Below are 20,137 nucleotides of genomic sequence, written 5' to 3'. Positions count from 1 at the left end.
AAGAGCATTAATGAACTCAGTGGGCTTTTACAACAATAGCTGATCATTTCATAGTCACCATTACTGAAGCTAGCTTTTCAATTCCGGATTGTTTTTAATTAATTGGTTGAATTTAAATTTCACCAGCTGCTGTTGGATAATTGAAAACCATATCCCACAGCATCCACCGTGCCTCTGGAACTCTACTCCAATAACAATAGCACTACAATACTGTTTCCCTGACTTTATAGATAATTTATATATATTTTAAATAATATATAAATAAAAACAAAATATTGCCTGCTTCTTTTTTTAAAATAAATTTAGAATACCCAATTCATTTTTTTCCAATTAAGGGGCAATTTTAGCATGGCCAATCCACCTACCCTGCACATCTTTTGGGTTGTAGGGGCGAAACCCACGCAAACATGGGGAGAATGTGGAAACTCCACACGGACAGTGACCCAGAGCCGAGATCGAACCTGGGACCTCGGCGCCGTGAAGCTGCAGTGCTAACCAATGCGCCACCATGCTGCCCTCAATATTGCCTACTTCAACGGTGCTTCAAAGCAGAAGTATTAATTCTATCTGTCAAATAATACTATGGGCAGCACAGTTGCACAGTGTTGTTGCCTCACAGCTCCAGGGACCCAGGTTCATTTCTGGCCTCAGATGACTGTGTGGAGTTTGCATTTTCTCCCCGTGTCTGCTTGTGTTTCCTCCGGGTGCTCCGGTTTCCTCCCACAATCCAAAGATGTGCAGATTAGGTGGATTGGCCGTGATAAATGTCTCGGTGTCCAAAAGGTCAGGTGCGGTGACTGGGTTACAGGGATAGGGTGGAGACATGGGCGTAAGTAGAGTGCTCTTTCTTTTTTTTTTATATATTTTATTCAAAATTTTTGGCCAACCATGACAGTACATTGTGTATCCTTTACACAGTAATATAACAATATAAATAACAATGGCCAGTTTTAAGCAAGAAATAAATAATATATAAACAACATCAAAATTAAAAAACAAAACTAAATGGCAACTGCCTTGTCCCAAATAAATACTCTCCAAAAATACAATTTAGCAGTCCAATATACAATTACCTATAACAACAACCTATACATATTATACATATACACTAACACCCCTGAGAGTCCTTCTGGTTCCTCCCCCCCCCCGCCCCACCCCCCCCCCCCTGGGTTGCTGCTGCTGTCTTCTTCTTTTCCATTCCCTCTATCTTTCCGTGAGGTATTCGACGAACGGTTGCCACCGCCTGATGAACCCTTGAGCCGATCCCCTTAGGACGAACTTAATCCGTTCCAGCTTTATAAACCCTGCCATGTCATTTATCCAGGTCTCCACACCCGGGGGCTTGGCTTCCTTCCACATCAACAGTATCCTGCACCGGGCTACTAGGGACGCAAAGGCCAAAACATCAGCCTCTTTCGCCTCCTGCACTCCCGGCTCCTCTGCAACCCCGAATATAGCCAATCCCCAGCTTGGTTCGACCTGGACCCCCACCACCTTCGAAAGCACCTTTGTCACCCCCACCCAAAACCCCTGTAGTACCGGACATGATCAGAACATGTGGGTGTGATTCGCTGGGCTTCTCGAGCATCTCGCACACCTATCCTCTACTCCAAAAAATTTACTGAGCCGTGCTCCAGTCATATGCGCCCTGTGTAACACCTTAAATTGTATCAGGCTTAGCCTGGCACACGAGGACGATGAGTTTACCCTACTTCGGGCATCAGCCCACAGCCCCTCCTCAATCTCCTCCCCCAGCTCCTCTTCCCATTTCCCTTTCAGCTCATCTACCATAATCTCCCCCTCGTCCCTCATTTCCCTATATATGTCTAATACCTTACCGACCCCCACCCATGTCTTTGAGATCACTCTGTCCTGCACCTCCTGCGTCGGGAGCTGCGGGAATTCCCTCACCTGTTGCCTCGCAAAAGCCCTCAGTTGCATATACCGGAATGCATTCCCTTGGGGCAACCCATATTTTTCGGTCAGCGCTCCCAGACTTGCAAACGTCCCATCTACAAACAGACCTCTCAATTGTGTTACTCCTGCTCTTTGCCATGTTCCAAATCCCCCATCCATTCTCCCCGGAGCAAATCTATGGTTATTTCTTATCAGGGACCACACCGAGGCTCCCGTCTTACCCCTATGCCGTCTCCACTGCCCCCAGATTTTCAGAGTAGCCACCACCACCGGGCTTGTGGTGTATTTCTTCGGTGAGAACGGCAACGGCGCCGTCACCATAGCTTGTAGGCTAGTCCCCCTGCAGGACGCCCTCTCCAATCTCTTCCACACCGCTCCCTCCTCTTCTCCCATCCACTTATATACCATTGAGATATTGGCGGCCCAGTAGTACTCACTTAGGCTCGGTAGTGCCAGCCCCCCCCCCCCCCCCCCTATCCCTACTACGCTGCAAAAATCCCCTCCTCACTCTCGGGGTCTTCCCGGCCCACACAAAACTCATGATATTCTTCTCAATCCTTTTGAAAAAAGCCTTCGTGATCACCACCGGGAGGCACTGAAACACAAAAAGGAATCTCGGGAGGACCACCATTTTAACCGCCTGCACCCTCCCTGCCAGTGACAGGGATACCATGTCCCATCTCTTGAAGTCCTCCTCCATCTGTTCCACCAACCGCGTTAAATTTAACCGATGCAATGTACCCTAATTCTTGGCTATCTGGATCCCCAAGTAGCGAAAGTCCCTTGTTACCTTCCTCAGCGGTAAGTCCTCTATTTCTCTGCTCTGCCCCCCTGGATGCACCACAAACAACTCACTTTTCCCCATGTTCAGTTTATATCCTGAAAATTCTCCAAACTCCCCAAGTATCCACATTATCTCTGGCATCCCCTCCGCCGGGTCTGCCACATACAACAACAAATCGTCCGCATACAGAGATACCCGGTGTTCTTCTCCTCCCCTGAGTACTCCCCTCCGCTTCCTGGAACCCCTCAATGCTATTGCCAGGGGCTCAATCGCCAGTGCAAACAATAATGGGGACAGAGGACATCCCTGCCTCATCCGGAGCCGAAAATATGCAGGCTCCCGTCCATTCGTGACCACGCTCGCCATCGGGGCCCTATACAGCAGCTGTACCCATCTAATATACTCATCTCCAAAGCCAAATCTCCTCAACACCTCCCACAAATAATCCCACTCCACTCTATCAAATGCTTTCTCGGCATCCATCGCCACCACTATCTCCGCTTCCCCCTCTGGTGGGGGCATCATCATTACCCCTAGCAGCCTCCGTATATTCGTATTCAGCTGTCTCCCCTTCACAAACCCAGTTTGGTCCTCATGGACCACCCCCGGGACACAATCCTCTATCCTCATTGCCATTACCTTGGCCAGAATCTTAGCGTCTACATTCAGGAGGGAAATAGGCCTATAGGACCCGCATTGCAGCGGGTCTTTTTCTTTCTTTAGGAGAAGCGATATCGTTGCCTCTGACACAGTCGGGAGCAGCTGTCCCCTTTCCCTCGCCTCATTAAAGGTTCTCATCAGTAGCGGGGCGAGCAAGTCCACGTATTTCCTGTAAAATTCAACTGGGAATCCATCCGGTCCCGGAGCCTTCCCCGCCTGCATGCTCCTAATTCCTTTCACTACTACCTCCATTGTGATCTGTGCTCCCAGTCCCACCCTCTCCTGCTCCTCCACCTTAGGAAATTCCAGCTGGTCCAGAAAGCACATCATTCTCTCCTTCCCATCCGGGGGCTGAGCTTCATATAATCTTTCGTAGAATGCCTTGAACACTCCATTCACTCTCCCCGCTCCCCGCTCCATCTCACCCTCCTCATCCCTCACTCCCCCTATTTCCCTCGCTGCTCCCCTTTTCCTCAATTGGTGGGCCAGCAACCTGCTCGCCTTCTCCCCATATTCGTATTGTACACCCTGTGCCTTCCTCCACTGTGCCTCTGCAGTACCCGTAGTCAGCAAATCAAATTCTATGTGTAGCCTTTGCCTTTCCCTGTACAGTCCCTCCTCCGGTGCCTCCACATATTGCCTGTCCACCCTCAGAAGTTCTTGCAGCACCCGCTCCCGTTCCCTACTCTCCTGCTTTCCTTTATGTACCCTGATTGATATCAGCTCCCCTCTAACCACTGCCTTCAGCGCCTCCCAGACCACTCCCACCTGGACCTCCCCATTATCATTGAGTTCCAAGTACTTTTCAATACACCCCCTCACCCTTAGACACACCCTCTCATCCGACATTAGTCCCATGTCCATTCTCAAGGGTGGACGCCGTTCTTTTTCCTCCCCTATCTCCTGGTCCACCCAATGTGGAGCGTGATCCGAAATAGCTATGGCCGTATACTCCGTCCCCCTCATCTTCGGGATCAGCGCCCTTCCCAAAACAAAAAAGTCTATTCGCGAATAAACTTTGTGGACATAGGAGGAAAACGAAAACTCCTTACTCCTAGGTCTACTAAATCTCCATGGGTCTACTCCTCCCATCTGCTCCATAAAGTCTTTAAGCACCTTGGCTGCTGCCGGCCTCCTTCCAGTCCTGGACCTCGATCTGTCCAGCCCTGGTTCCAGCACCGTGTTAAAATCTCCACCCATTACCAACTTCCCCACCTCTAGGTCCGGGATATGTCCTAACATGCGCCTCATAAAGTTGGCATCATCCCAGTTCGGGGCATATACGTTCACTAAGACCACCGCCTCCCCCTGTAATTTGCCACTCACCATCACGTATCTGCCCCCACTATCCGCCACTATGGTCTTTGCCTCAAACATTACCCGCTTCCCCACTAATATGGCCACCCCCCTGTTTTTCGCATCTAGCCCCGAATGAAACACCTGCCCCACCCATCCTTTGCGTAGTCTAACCTGGTCTATCAGTTTCAAATGCGTCTCCTGTAACATAACCACATCTGCCTTAAGTTTCTTTAGGTGTGCGAGTACCCGTGCCCTCTTTATCGGCCCATTCAGCCCTCTCACATTCCACGTGATCAGCCGGGTTGGGGGGCTCTTTACCCCCCCCCCCCCCCCCTTGTCGATTAGCCATCCCCTTTTACCCAGCTCCTCACCCGGTTCCCACGCAGCTGTGTCCCCCCCAGGCGATGCCCACCCCACCCCATACCAGCAACCCAGTAAATCCCCCCTCCCACCCCCCCCCCCCGTTAGATCCCCCACTAGCGTAGTTACACCCCCCATGTTGCTCCCAGAAGTCAGCAAACTCTGGCCGACCTCGGTTTCCCTCCGTGACCTCGGCTCGCACCGTGCGACGCCCCCTCCTTCCTGCTTCCCTATTCCCGCCATAATTATCATAGCGCGGGAACAAAGCCCGCGCTTCCCTTTTGGCCCCGCCCCCAATGGCCAACGCCCCCAACTCCTCCACCTCCCTTCCTCCCTCCCCCACAGCCTGTGGAAGAGAGAAAAGTTACCGGGCCGCGGGATTAACAACATAAAAATCATCTCTCCCTCCTTTTTCCCCCCTCTTCACCCCCCATATTCGCCCCACCACTTTGTCTCGAACGTTCTTTTTTAATAACCCGCTCATTCCAATTTCTCTTCAACAATAAATGTCCACGCCTCATCCGCTGTTTCAAAGTAGTGGTGCTTCCCTTGATATGTGACCCACAGTCTTGCCGGCTGCAGCATTCCAAATTTGATCTTCTTTTTATGAAGCACCGCCTTGGCCCGATTAAAGCTCGCCCTCCTTCTCGCCACCTCCGCACTCCAGTCTTGATATACGCGGATCACCGCGTTCTCCCATCTACTGCTCCGAGTTTTCTTTGCCCATCTTAGGACCATCTCTCTGTCCTTAAAACGGAGGAATCTCACCACTACGGCTCGAGGAATTTCTCCAGCCCTCGGTCTTCGCGCCATAACTCGATAGGCTCCCTCCACCTCCAGCGGACCCGTCGGGGCCTCCAATCCCATCAACGAGTGCAGCATCGTGCTCACATATGCCCCGACGTCCGCCCCTTCTGCACCTTCAGGAAGACCAAGAATCCTTAAATTCTTCCTCCTCGCATTATTCTCCAGCACCTCCAGCCTTTCCACACATCGTTTATGGTGTGCCTCGTGCATCTCCGTCTTCACCACCAGGCCCTGTATATCGTCCTCGTTCTCGGCAGCCTTTGCCTTCACGACCCGAAGCTCCCGCTCCTGGGTCTTTTGCTCATCTTTTAGCCCTTCAATCGCCCGTAATATCGGGGCCAACAGCTCCTTCTTCATCTCCTTTTTAAGCTCTTCCACGCAGCGTTTCAAAAACTCGTGTTGTTCAGGGCCCCATGTTAAACTGCCACCTTCCAACGCCATCTTGGTTTTTGCTTGCCTTCCTTGCCGCTGCTCTAAAGGATCCACCGCAATCCGGCCACTTTCCTCTCCTTTTTCCATCCGTATCCAGGGAGGATTCCCTTCTGGTTTACCGCACAGTGCTTTTAGCCGTTAAAATTGCCGTTGGGGCTCTTATTAAGAGCTCAAAAGTCCGTTCCACCGGGAGCTGCCGAAACGTGCGACTTAGCTGGTCATCGCCGCAACCGGAAGTCCTAGAGTGCTCTTTCTAAGGGGCGGTGCAGACCCAATGGGCCGAATGGTATGAAGCTGCCTTATCCTGGCTACAACAACAATACTCCCCATTGTTTGTGGCACCAGATTGTATCCCAAGTTTATTTATAATGGAAGAAAAATTGAAAGTCAAAGTTGAAGTCAGGTTTTGTCCAAAGCATTTTCAATATAAACACCACATACTGTGGAAAAAAAATAGCAAACTGAATAAATAATTTTACAATCCTTTCAAAGGGAATTGTCATAAATAAACATCCTGAATGGGTGCAGAGCACAAATCTGGATTGTGGTAATGGATCCTTGTGCCTTGTTTTGTGGACAGCAATTTTTATGTTGTTTATTTTGAAATTAATCAAATGATTTTGGAAGCATTATATAGTACTGTATGTTTTCTTTAAAAATAGGCAAGTGAAATTGATGTAATAAGATCCTTATTAGAAATACATTTATCTGGCGTGTCTTCTTCTGGGGCATTCAGTTCATCGCCCTATAACAGTATTCTCCATCATTATATTCGGGCCATTTAAAACAAAAATAATTTTCTAACTCATCTTCACAAAAAACCTTTATGAGAGGAATGCTATCAGGAAAGATTTTTATTAAAGGATATATTTCATGTTCAGCTTTCCATTTTGCAGTTTAAAAAAAGCTATTTTCACGGAATCTGTTGAAAAAGACAGCACATCTGCAGAATATCAACTTTTGTAATGGGTCCTGTTCTCTGGAATGCTGAACTGATATAGGTTATTGCAAAACCAAGAGCAAAGGTCATGGAGGGAGTGATGTAACGAAGATTAGCTGAGAATAAAAAGTAAAATCACTGTGGGGATGTTAAGGCCCAAAGAGCTAATCACTTTGCAACTGATCTCAGCAACTGTAAAGTGAACTTTCCCGCAACCTTCGCATCACCCTGTGTTATTGCCTCTGAGTACCAATTGACTATAATAATTTCTCAAAATTACAGACTTTGCATATGGATTTTAATTCCTGGATCAGAGACATCAGCCCAATTATGAATGCACATTTGAGATTTATCTTTTAACTATACAGATGTAATATCAAGTAATATTTTAAGATTCGGTTTATATTGTGGATTTGCTGTTTCCATGCTATTTACTCATGTTTCACTGGTGTATCGTGCGTTATTGAAAAAGTGTGATTGTTCAATAAAATATCTCGGGGAAAAAATGATCTAATTATAAGTATAATAGCCCAGTTTATTTTAGAAAGCCAAGGATCCTGTCTATATATTCTATAGGACTTTTCCTGCTACCAATCCAACTGAAGTGCTTCAGATCAGAAGACTAAAGAATCTGACGCGGTAAATAGAGAGGAACCTTTTCCTCCAGTTTCTGTGTTCAAAGTTGAACATATATTAATTCAATTGGTAAAGACTTTTGAATTTCACTGAATATAATAGTATACTTTGTGTGAATTTCAATTGTTGCAAATTGTGTACGTGTGAACATTTTCCTAGGACATAGCGTTCCAAGTACTTCTGTGATGACAAGGTCAATGATTGTGAGGAGGACGAGCTGGAGTATAAATCTTCGCTATCGTATCCTGGACAATGCCTCCAACCTGATCAGCAAAATGTCAAGGCCGCAAGTAAACCCTGTGTGATGCTCTACTCTTCCAACGGGCTTGGAAATATCCCAAAACCTGACATTATATGAATAGGGGGACAATATGGCTCCAAGAATGTGACTCTTTGGACAGCATAGTAATAGTCAGTTGGATGATTTACTCGTGGTCAAATATTTATTAGGTCCCAGCATATAAAGATGCAGTCAACTGCAAATTATGTACAAATAGCATTGGAATAAGGTCCAAGTACTTTGCATTCGAGTATTGAGAAGTAAAGACTGACCAGATTACTCAAAGAACTCTTCTGCTCTTCTTCAAACAGTGCAATGGACTCCAGATGGCACCTGGGTTAAAATACAATTTGCAAAGTGTGCAGCCCAGCTATCGCAGTATTTACTTACTAATGCATCAAAGCATTCGCTTAGACTATGATCTGGACAATCCCTTATCAAGGTAGTGGCCCAGTTTATCTCCTAAAGCCAAGTATCCTATGTTTTTAAGAGATTCTCCTACCACCTTCAAAGTTGAAGAGAAGTCAACAACTGACGATACAAGTTACATTCCACTGCAGCTTTCAGATGTTGTTTCTGACATTTTCTGTTCTGTTGACTTTCATTAGTGATTTTTCTTTCTGATCTCTCTTGAGGAATGGTCTTCTGGTCTCCTCATATATCACAGCCCGATCAAGTATGCGTGAAAGTTAATTGAAGGTGCGCTTATTTCTAATGAAATGGATTGGCTGAGAAGCTATAATGTATGGGTTACCATGGAGACTGTCAACGCAAAACAGTTTGGACACCGTACCTCAGGAAGGTCTTGGAAGGAAGTAGAGCACAGATTCACCTGGATGAAACCAAGGCAAAGGGCGTTGAATTTGGAACATGATCGCTTCTCGGCCTTTAAGATCGAGCGTGAGATCAGGTGCAATGCCTTTTCTTGTCAGCTTGGATCTAGTTTGTCTCTCTTGTGGGGACCATGAATTGGATTCAATTTGAATTGTTTTTTTTGGCAGCAGCAAGGAGATGGACTGAGGGCTTGCCCTGTCCACTCTGCGCATCGGCTTTGAGATTCTAAGAAAGGAATAAGATGTTTTAAATATGGGAACACATTGCTCAGTCTAAGCTTCTTTTCCCTTGATTTTTGAAGATTAAGTGGTGATCGAATTGAAGTGCTTAATCTTCATAAATCAAGGGAAAAGAAGCTTAGAAGGCTGACTAAATAATCTTATGCGGGAAATAGAGATAAATTATTTCCTCCAGTGAATGAGTTCAAAACAAAGAGACACAATCTTGAAATCAAAACAATGCATTTCAAGAGAAGAAAGTATTTCTGCATATAAAGGATAGTGGAAATTGCTGTTTCTATCTACATCTACCTATCTATCCATCTACCTATCCACCATTGCAGTGTTAATGTAAGCCTACTTGTAACAATAAAGATTATTATATATCTATCTATAGTAGTCTATAGGCCACCAAATAGTAACAGGATGGTAGGGCAGGCAATAAGCAAAGAAATAACGGATGCATGTAGAAATGGTACAGCGGTTATCATGGGAGATTTTAATCTGCATATCGATTGGTTTAACCAGGTTGGTAAAGGCAGCCTTGAGGAGGAGTTTACAGAATGTGCCCGGGATAATTTCCTGGAACAGCATGTAATGGAACCTACAAGGGAACAAGCGGTCCTAGATTTGGTCCTGTGTAATGAGGCAGGATTGATTAATGATCTCATAGTTCGGGATCCTCTTGGAAGGAGCGACCACAATATGGTGGAATTTAAAATACAGTTGGAGGATGACAAGGTAAAATCAAACACTAGTGTTTTGTGCTTAAACAAAGGCGATTACAATGGGATGAGAGAAGAACTAGCTAAGGTAGACTGGGAGCAAAGACGTCATGGTGAAGCAGTTGAGGAACAGTGGAGAACCTTCCGAGCGATCTTTCACAGTGTTCAGAAAAGGTTCATACCGACAAAAAAGAAAGACGGTAGAAAGGGGAAAAATCGACCGTGGATATCTAAGGAGGTGAGGGAGAGTATCAAATTGAAGGAAAAAACATACAAAGTGGCAAAAATTAGTGGGAGACTAGAGGACTGGGAAGTCTTTAGGGGACAACAGAAAGCTACTAAAAAAGCCATAAAGAAGAGTAAGGTAGACTATGAAAGTAAACTGGCTCAGAACATAAAAGCAGATAGTAAAAGCTTCTACAAATATATAAGACAAAAAAGAGTGGCTAAGGTAATTATTGGTCCTTTGGAAGATGAGAAGGGAGATTTAATAATAGGAGACGGGGAAATGGCTGAGGAGCTGAACAGGTTTTTTGGGTCATTCTTCACAGTGGAGGACACAAATAACATGCCAGTGACTGATGGAAATAAAGATATGATAGGTGAGGACCTTGAGATGATTGTAATCACTAAGGAGGCAGTATTGGGCAAGCTAATGGGGCTAAAGGTAGACAGGTCTGCTGGCCCTGATGGGATGCATCCCAGAGTGTTAAAAGAGATGGCTAGGGAAATTGTAAACGCACTAGTGATAATTTATCAAAATTCACTAGACTCTGGGGAACAGGCCATTCTGGACTTAGTGTTATGTAATGAGCCAGACTTGATTAAAGATCTTAAAGTAAGGGAACACTTAGGAGGCAGTGATCATAATATGGTTGAATTCAATCTCCAATTTGAAAGAAAGAAGGTAGAATCAGATGTAAAGGTGTTACAGTTAAATAAAGGTAACTACAGGGGCATGAGGGAGGAACTGACGAAAATCGACTGTGAGCAGAGCCTAGTGGGAAAGAAAGTAGAACAGCAATGGCAGGAGTTTCTGGGAGTAATTGAGGACACAGTACAGAGGTTCATCCCAAAGAAAAGAAAGGTTATCAGAGGGGGGATTAGGCAGCCATGGCTGACAAAGGAAGTTAGGGAATGCATCAAAGCAAAAGAGAAAGCCTATAATGTGGCAAAGAGTAGTGGGAAGTCAGAAGATTGGGAAGGCTACAAAAACAAACAGAGGATAACAAAGAGAGAGATAAGGAAAGAGAGGATCAAATTTGAAGGTAGGCTAGCCAGTAACACTAGGAATGATAGTAAAAGTTTCTTTAAATACATTAAAAACAAACGGGAGGCAAAAGTTGACATTGGGCCGCTCCAAAATGACGCTGGTAATTTTGTGATGGGAGACAAGGAAATAGCTGAGGAACTGAATAAGTACTTTGCGTCAGTCTTCACAGTGGAAGACATGAGTAATATCCCAACAATTCCGGAGAGTCAGGGGACAGAGTTGAATATGGTAACCATCACAAAGGAGAAAGTGCTAGAGAAACTAAGAGGTCTAAAAATTGATAAATCTCTGGGCCCAGATGGGCTACATCCTAGAGTTCTAAAGGAGATAGCTGAAGAAATAGTGGAGGCGCTAGTTATGATCTTTCAAAAGTCACTGGAGTCAGGGAAAGTCCCAGAGGATTGTAAAATCGCTGTTGTAACCAACCCTGTGCAAGAAGGGAACAAGGAATACGATGGAAAATTATAGGCCAATTAGCCTAACCTCGGTTGTTGGCAAGATTCTAGAATCCATTGTTAAGGATGAGATTTCTAAATTCTTGGAAGTGCAGGGTCGGATTAAGACAAGTCAGCATGGATTTAGTAAGGGGAGGTCATGCCTGACAAACCTGTTAGAGTTCTTTGAAGAGATAACAAATAGGTTAGACCAAGGAGAGCCAATGGATGTTATCTATCTTGACTTCCAAAAGGCCTTTGATAAGGTGCCTCACGGGAGACTGCTGAGTAAAATAAGGGCCCATGGTATTCGAGGCAAGGTACTAACATGGATTGACGATTGGCTGTCAGGCAGAAGGCAGAGAGTTGGGATAAAAGGTTCTTTTTCGGAATGGCAACCGGTGACGAGTGGTGTCCCGCAGGGTTCAGTGTTGGGGCCACAGCTGTTCCCTTTATATATTAACGATCTAGATGACGGGACTGGGGGCATTCTGGCTAAGTTTGCCGATGATACAAAGATAGGTGGAGGGGCAGGTAGTATGGAGGAGGTGGGGAGGCTGCAGAAAGATTTAGACAGTTTAGGAGAGTGGTCCAAGAAATGGCTGATGAAATTCAACGTGGGCAAGTGCGAGGTCTTGCACTTTGGAAAAAAGAATAGAGGTGTGGACTATTTTCTAAACGGTGACAAAATTCATAATGCTGAAGTGCAAAGGGACTTGGTAGTCCTAGTCCAGGATTCTCTAAAGGTAAACTTGCAGGTTGAGTCCGTAATTAAGAAAGCAAATGCAATGTTGTCATTCATCTCAAGAGGCTTGGAATATAAAAGCAGGAATGTACTTCTGAAGCTTTATAAAGCATTAGTTAGGCCCCATTTAGAATACTGTGAGCAATTTTGGGCCCCACACCTCAGGAAGGACATACTGGCACTGGAGCGGGTCCAGCGGAGATTCACACGGATGATCCCAGGAATGGTAGGCCTAACATACGATGAACGTCTGAGGATCCTGGGATTATATTCATTGGAGTTAGGAGGTTGAGGGGAGATCTAATAGAAACTTACAAGATAAAGAATGGCTTAGATAGAGTGGACGTAGGGAAGTTGTTTGCATTAGCAGGGGAGACTAGGACCCGGGGGCACAGCCTTAGAATAAAAGGGAGTCACTTTAGAACAGAGATGAGGAGAAATTTCTTCAGCCAGAGAGTGGTGGGTCTGTGGAATTCATTGCCACAGAGGGCGGTGGAGGCCAGGACATTGAGTGTCTTTAAGACAGAAGTTGATAAATTCTTGATTTCTCGAGGAATTAAGGGCTATGGAGAGAGAGCGGGTAAATGGAGTTGAAATCAGCCATGATTGATGGTGGAGTGGACTCGATGGGCCGAATGGCCTTACTTCCGTTCCTATGTCTTATGGTCTTATGGTTTATATCCTGGACCAAACTATCACAGAGCATATCTTCTAAAGCAGTTCCATAGCCGCAATATGAACTCGGTGACAGATTCACCAGGGGTCCTCTCCGCCGTATTAAAACAATAGATCACTGACTGGGTCGGGTTAAAATGTTGCGGCACAAATGCCACTAGTTGGTGAATGAGTGTGTATCTGACTCCCCCGAGTCCGTAAGACTACTGCCGCTCCTATGTCTTATGGTCTTATGGTCCCAGAGGATTGGAAAGTAGCAAACGTGACACCACTGTTTAAAAAAGGTCGGCAGAAAGCGGGTAATTATAGGCCGGTAAGCTTAACTTCGGTTGTAGGGAAAATGCTGGAATCTATCATTAAGGAGGAAATAGCGGGGCACCTGGAGGGAAATTGTCCCATTGGGCAGACGCAGCATGGGTTCACAAAGGGTAGGTCGTGTCTGACTAATTTGGTAGAATTCTTTGAGGACGTTACCAGTGCAGTAGATAACGGGGAGCCAATGGATGTGGTATATCTGGATTTCCAGAAAGCTTTTGACAAGGGGCCACACAAAAGGTTGCTGCATAAACTAAAGATGCATGGCATTGAGGATAAAGTGGTAGCATGGGTAGAGGATTGGTTAACTAACAGAAAGCAGAGAGTGGGGATAAATGGGTGTTTCTCTGGTTGGCAACCTGTAACTAGTGGGGTCCCTCAAGGATCAGTGTTGGGCCCGCAGTTGTTCACAATTTACATAGACGATTTGGAGTTGGGGACCAAGTGCAATGTGTCAAAGTTTGCAGACGACACTAAGATGAGTGGTAAAGCAAAAAGTGCAGAGGATACCGGAAGTCTGCAGAAGGATTTGGATAGGTTAGGTGAATGGGCTAGGGTCTGGCAGATGGAATTCAATGTTGCCAAGTGTGAGGCTATCGATTTTGGGAGGAATAACAGCAGAATGGATTATTATTTAAACGGTAAGATGTTAAAACACGCTGCTGTGCAGAGGGACCTGGGTGTGCTGGTGCATGAGTCGCAAAAAGTTGGTGTGCAGGTGCAACAGGTGATTAAGAAGGCTAATCGAGTTTTGTCTTTCATTGCTAGAGGGATGGAGTTCAAGACTAGTGAGGTTATGCTGCAATTGTATACGGTGTTGGTGAGGCCGCATCTGGAGTATTGTGTTCAGTTTTGGTCTCCTTACCTGAGAAAGGACATATTGGCACTGGAGGGATTGCAGAGGAGATTCACTAGGTTGATCCCAGAGTTGAGGGGATTAGATTATGACGAGAGGTTGAGTAGACTGGGACTGTACTCATTGGAGTTTAGAACGATGCGGGGGGATCTTATTGAGACATATAAAATTATGAAGGGAATAGATAGGATAGATGAGGGCAGGTTGTTTCCACTAGTCGGGGAAAGCAGAACTAGGGGGCATAGCCTCAAAATAAGGGGAGGTAGATTTAGGACGGAGTGTAGGAGGAACTTCTTCACCCAAAGGGTTGTGAATCTCTGGAATTCCTTGCCCAGTGAAGCAGTTGAGGCTCCTTCTTTAAACGTTTTTAAGAAAAAGATAGATGCCTTTCTAAAGAATAAAGGGATTCGGGGATATGGTGTACTGGCCGGAGAGTGGAGCTGAGTCCACAAAGATCAGCCATGATCTCATTAAATGGCGGAGCAGGCTGAGGGGCCAGATGGCCTACTCCTGTTCCTAGTTCTTATCTTCTTATGTTCTTATCTATCTACCATTACAGTGTTAATGTAAGCCTACTTGTGACGATAAAGATTATCTATCTATCTATCATCTATTTTTCGATATCTCTCCCTCTCCCTCTCCTAAAGAGCTGTTCAGGCGAAATACATTGAGCATCTTCAAACTGCATTTGATGAATGTTGTTAGACAAGGGCAAGTTTACTGAAACAATGCGGCGGGTGGAGTAAAGACAGGCATCAGCCACGGTCGAAATGAATGCTGGAATAGGTTCGAAGGGCCGAATAGCCTATTCCTGTTTAATATCCCGAAATGATTCCATTAGAACAGAGAGGCGTTAACAAATGCTGTAATTCCCCATCGCGGGACTTTATTAAACAGAAGTAGAAGCGACAGAAAATCTTGCAACAACAAAAAAAGATGCCTGGCAGCAATTCAGAAGGCATATTGGGTGGTCGAGATGGAGGGCTACAGTGCAGCGCCCGCGGGCAGTGGGCAACATGATGTATATGCAACCGCTGTAATACGCTTTGAGCTAAAGATTCGATAAATAATTGCAGGATCTGAATGCATTCGGCAATGATCACAAAGACCTCGTTGTACTTCTTAATCTCGTTTGCGACATTCTGGCAGTTGATGGAGAATCCAGCCCGCGGGTCCCAGAAGGGTCACTGCGAAAACGGACAGACACACCACGGTCGCCTGCAAAACCGACAGACACGAATAAAAATCAAATCAAATCCACGAATTAAAAATAATTAACCATCTGCCCTTTTGTACATGCTGACATTCATGCAAGGGAAACAAAAATCCCACCGACAAATGCTGCCTGAAATCTAATCGGCGCGCGCTCCAAAGTTTGGACAACCAGTCCTTTGACATGAGTCATACTTTGTCCAAATATATACAAAGGTGGTCAAAAGAGAAAACAAATAGCGCATTCGATAAATAAACAAGTAAGATTGAATTTCAAAGTCAATTTCTGATGCAAAACGAGTGCAAACGCGAAAAGATGCACAGAAAGATTTTTTACCAGGTTTGTTGAGCTAACTTTGCAAATTCTGGGTTAAGTAGTGGGTTCAAATCAAATGAAATGACCTTAATTTTTTTGGTTGTTTAGTTTCCCACACGCGCGGTCCTTTGCCGATTTTCCCAGCAACTGGTGTGTGAGGGGTGGGTGTACGTGACAGACATGGTGATGCCTTGTGGAAACTAACTTACCAAGGGGCCAATCTTCTCCTTCGGTGGCTTGCCGTGGATGCTCGCCTTTTGCAGAAGGTGCTGCTGCTGCTGCCTCCCGGTCAGGAGGAGGCTGCCAGGGAGCCGGCGGAGGACGGCAGACATGGCCCCTGTCTCGGTAATCTGCACTCTGTCCGGTTGAGACTCTTCCCCCCTCCCACCCTCCAGCTCCCCAGTTCTCACACTCGCTGCCAACTCCGGGACCGACTCCCAGGGACTGTGTGTGAATGTCTCTGTCTGTGATCCGCTGGTCAGAGCCAAGGGAGGCAAGACCATGTCCGCCGCATCAGTCCAGATGTTCACTCATCTGTCCAGCTGCAAAACCATTTAACATACAGTCGCTGCTTTAGAAACGAAATTCATTCCATTGCTGACATCAGTCACTTTTTTTTAAACACCCTAATTATGTATTCCGTAATCGTGTAGATGGCATTTTGAGTGTGGAACAACTTGTTTAAGAGAAAACAAAATGCGCCTCCCATCACCTATCAAAGCCTCGTGAAGTTTTGTCTTGTAAGGTACAACTTTCTAAACCATGCCTGGCGCACTTGCCTTCACAGCTAAGCAGTTTTCCTGTACATGTTGAAATTTCAGGATGCATTCCCGGAGTCTCACAACGACAAAAAAAATCCATGAATCGTCTCCTTGCAGGGTTCCTGACTGCAACGGAGGCCAGAATTGTGAGGCCCGACCTGTCTTCCACAGCGCCTCATCCCTTTCCACCAGGATGCTTTGCTTTTGAGCTTCCACAGGACAGGTGAGATGTGACTGTGGCTCGGTGCAAGTGTCCAGGGGCCATCTAATGACAGTTTGGCCAGTTTATTAACTTTGCAATAGTTTGCAGCACTAGGAGATGTTGGACACTGCATCTCTGCTCCATAAACATTAGAAATGAGGAGACAGAGAGTGGAGTTGTGGGTCTGTGTCCTGGGGTGGGGTGGAGGGGTGGGGTGGCTCTTTAGGTATGTTCGCATCCCGTTATGAATCAGCAGTGCTTATGGATATTGGGATTGGGATTTTGTTTATTGTCACGTGTACCAAGGTACAGTGAAAAGTAGTTTTCTGCTAGCAGTTCAACAGATCATTAAGTACATGAAAAGAAAAGGAAATAAAAGAAAATACACAATAGGGCAACACAAGGTACACAATGTAACTACATAAACACCGGCAGTGTGATTTACGGCCCACAGTTCTTGATCCTGGTGAGGGCCTGATTGGTCTTCCCAAAAAGAGGCACTGTGTGTCTCTTGCTGGCTCTCCAGCTGGCAGATAAGACGCAGATAAGGGCGGCAAAATAGCACAAGTGATTAGCACTGTGGCTTTACAGTGCTAGGGTTCCAGGTTTGATTCCCGGCTTGGGTCAGTGTCTGTGAGGAGTCTGCACGTTCTCCCCGTGTCTGCATGGGTTTCCTCCGGGTGCTCCGGTTTCCTCCCACAGTCCAAAGATGTGCAGGTTAGGTGGATTGGCCATGATAAATTGTCCTTCGTGACCCAAAAAGGTTAGGAGGGGTTATGGGGATAGAGTGGAAGTGAGGGCTTAAGTGGGTTGGTGCAGACTCGATGGTCCGAATGGCCTCCTTCTGCACTGTATTTTCTATGTTCATCATAGACTAGATAATGTAACTCCACTATTTAAGAAGCGAGGTCGAGATAAAAGAGGGAATTATAGACCAGTAAGCCTGACATCAGCAGTGGGTAACATTCTAGAATCCATAATCAAAGATTTTATGGCAGGGCACTGAGAAAACAGTGACAGGATGGGATTGAGTCAGCGTGGATCAATGAAGGAAAAATTATGCTTAACAAATTTACTGGAATTCTTCGAGGATGTAACTACTGGAGATGATGAGGGGGAGCCAGTGGATGTGGTTTATTTGGACTTTCAGAAGGCTTTCGACAAAGTCCCACATAAGAGATTAATATGTAAAATTAAAGCACATGGGATAAGGGGTAGTGTATTGAGATGGATAGAAAACCTGTTGGCAGACAGGAAACAAAGAGTAGAAATTAACAGGTCTTTTTCCAAATGGCAGGCAGTGATTAGTGGGGTACCGCAGGGATGGGTACTGGGACCCCAGCTATTCACTATATATATTATTGGTTTAGGTGAGGGAACAAAATCTAATGTTTCCAAATTTGCAGATGACATAAACTTGGGTGGGAGGGTCAGGAGGATGCAGAGATCCTTCAGTGTGATTTGGACTAATTGAGTAAGTGGGCAAATGACTGGCAGATGCAGTATAATTTGAATAAACGGAAGGTTATCCACTTTGATTGCAAAAACGGAAAAGCAGACTATTATCTGAATGGCCATAAATTAGGAGAGGGGAATGTGCAACAAGACCTGGGTGTCCTTGTGTACCAGTCACTGAAGGTGCAACAGTAGTAAAGAAGGCAAATGGTATGTTGGCCTTCATAGCGAGAGGATTTGAGTATAGAGCAGGGATGTCTTGCTGCAATTATACATGGCCTTGGTGAGGCCACGCCTTGAGTATTGTGTGCAATGTTAGCCTCCTTATCTGAGGGAGGATGTTCTTGCTCTAGAGGGAGTGCAGCAAAGGTTTATCAGACCGCTTCCTGGGATGGCAGGATGGACGCATGAAGAGAGCTTCGCTGGAATTTAGAAGAATGAAAGGGGATCTCATAGAAACCTATAAAATTCTAACAGGACTAGACAGGGAAGGATGTTCCCGACGGTGGGGGAGTCCAGAACCAGGGGTTATAGTCTGAGGATACGGGATAGATCATTTAGGACAGAGACCAGGAGAAGGAATAACAGGAATGCGGAATATTTGGCTAATGGTAAAGTTCTTGAAAGTGTGGCTGAGCAGAGGGATCTAGGTGTCCATGTACATAGATCCCTGAAAGTTGCCACCCAGGTTGATAGGGTTGTGAAGAAGGCCTATGGAGTGTTGGCCTTTATTGGTAGAGGGATTGAGTTCCGGAGTCGGGAGGTCATGTTGCAGCTGTACAGAACTCTGGTCCGGCCGCATTTGGAGTATTGCGTACAGTTCTGGTCACCGCATTATAGGAAGGACGTGGAGGCTTTGGAGCGGGTGCAGAGGAGATTTACCAGGATGTTGCCTGGTATGGAGGGAAAATCTTATGAGGAAAGGCTGACGGACTTGAGGTTGTTTTCGTTGGAGAGAAGAAGGTTAAGAGGAGACTTAATAGAGGCATACAAAATGATCAGGGGGTTGGATAGGGTGGACAGTGAGAGCCTTCTCCCGCGGATGGATATGGCTGGCACGAGGGGACATAACTTTAAACTGAGGGGTAATAGATATAGGACAGAGGTCAGAGGTAGGTTCTTTACGCAAAGAGTAGTGAGGCCGTGGAATGCCCTACCTGCTACAGTAGTGAACTCGCCAACATTGAGGGCATTTAAAAGTTTATTGGATAAACATATGGATGATAATGGCATAGTGTAGGTTAGATGGCTTTTGTTTCGGTGCAACATCGTGGGCCGAAGGGCCTGTACTGCGCTGTATTGTTCTATGTTCTATGTTCTAAGTCTCTTCACGCAGAGATTGGTTGGCCTGTGGAATTTGTTAACACAGGAAATGGTTGAAGCCAAAACATTGTGGCTGGAATTCTCCAGTTGTTGCGATTTAAAGAACAAAGAGCAAAGAACAATACAGCACAGGAACAGGCCCTTTGACCCTCCAAACCTGCACCGACCATGGTACCTGTCTAAACTAAAACCATCTGCACTTACGGAGTCTGTATCCTTCCATTCTCTACCTACTCATATATTTGTCTAGATGCCCCTTAAATGCCGCTATTGTACCTGCTCCCACCACCTCCCCAGGCAGCGCATTCCATATATTTACCACCCTCTGTGGAAAAACTTGCCTCGTACATCTGTTCTAAACTTTTCCCCGTGCACGGACTTCCGGTGGCGGCTATGAAGGAGTAAGTCGCACATTTGGTGGCACCTGCTCTGGTCGGACTTTTGGACCTCTCCCCCTGACCTTTTTCCGGTTTTAAGCTGTAAATTTGAAGGCTGAGGCAATTGGGCACCGTTTCCACGTATCGGTGTATGGAGATAAGAACCAGAAGTGCACGAAAAGGCAGAAATAGAAAGATAGGCAAGAGCTGTGCTGAAGCTGCAGCTGGGGACAGCATGGCCGAGGACCGGACCCCTGGTGAGTTGGCCCAGCGATCAACAGAGCAGTTGATGCAGGTCATC

The 20,137-nt window shown here is 45.9% G+C and overlaps 1 long non-coding RNA gene across 1 annotated transcript; it reads right to left on the bottom strand.

Moving 5' to 3' along the window:
• Window positions 1–15,054: 15,054 nt before the first annotated feature.
• Window positions 15,055–16,517, bottom strand: LOC140407915 (uncharacterized). Its single transcript, XR_011939888.1, has 2 exons — window positions 15,928–16,517; window positions 15,055–15,408 (listed from the first exon to the last, which is right to left on the bottom strand). It is a non-coding gene; the product is annotated as an uncharacterized lncRNA (long non-coding RNA).
• Window positions 16,518–20,137: the final 3,620 nt, after the last annotated feature.

This window comes from Scyliorhinus torazame, chromosome 2 (genome assembly GCF_047496885.1).
Source record: "Scyliorhinus torazame isolate Kashiwa2021f chromosome 2, sScyTor2.1, whole genome shotgun sequence".
Taxonomy (NCBI): Eukaryota; Metazoa; Chordata; class Chondrichthyes; order Carcharhiniformes; family Scyliorhinidae; genus Scyliorhinus; species Scyliorhinus torazame.
Note: the sequence above shows the minus strand (reverse complement) of the source record. Positions and strands in the feature narration are given on the sequence as shown.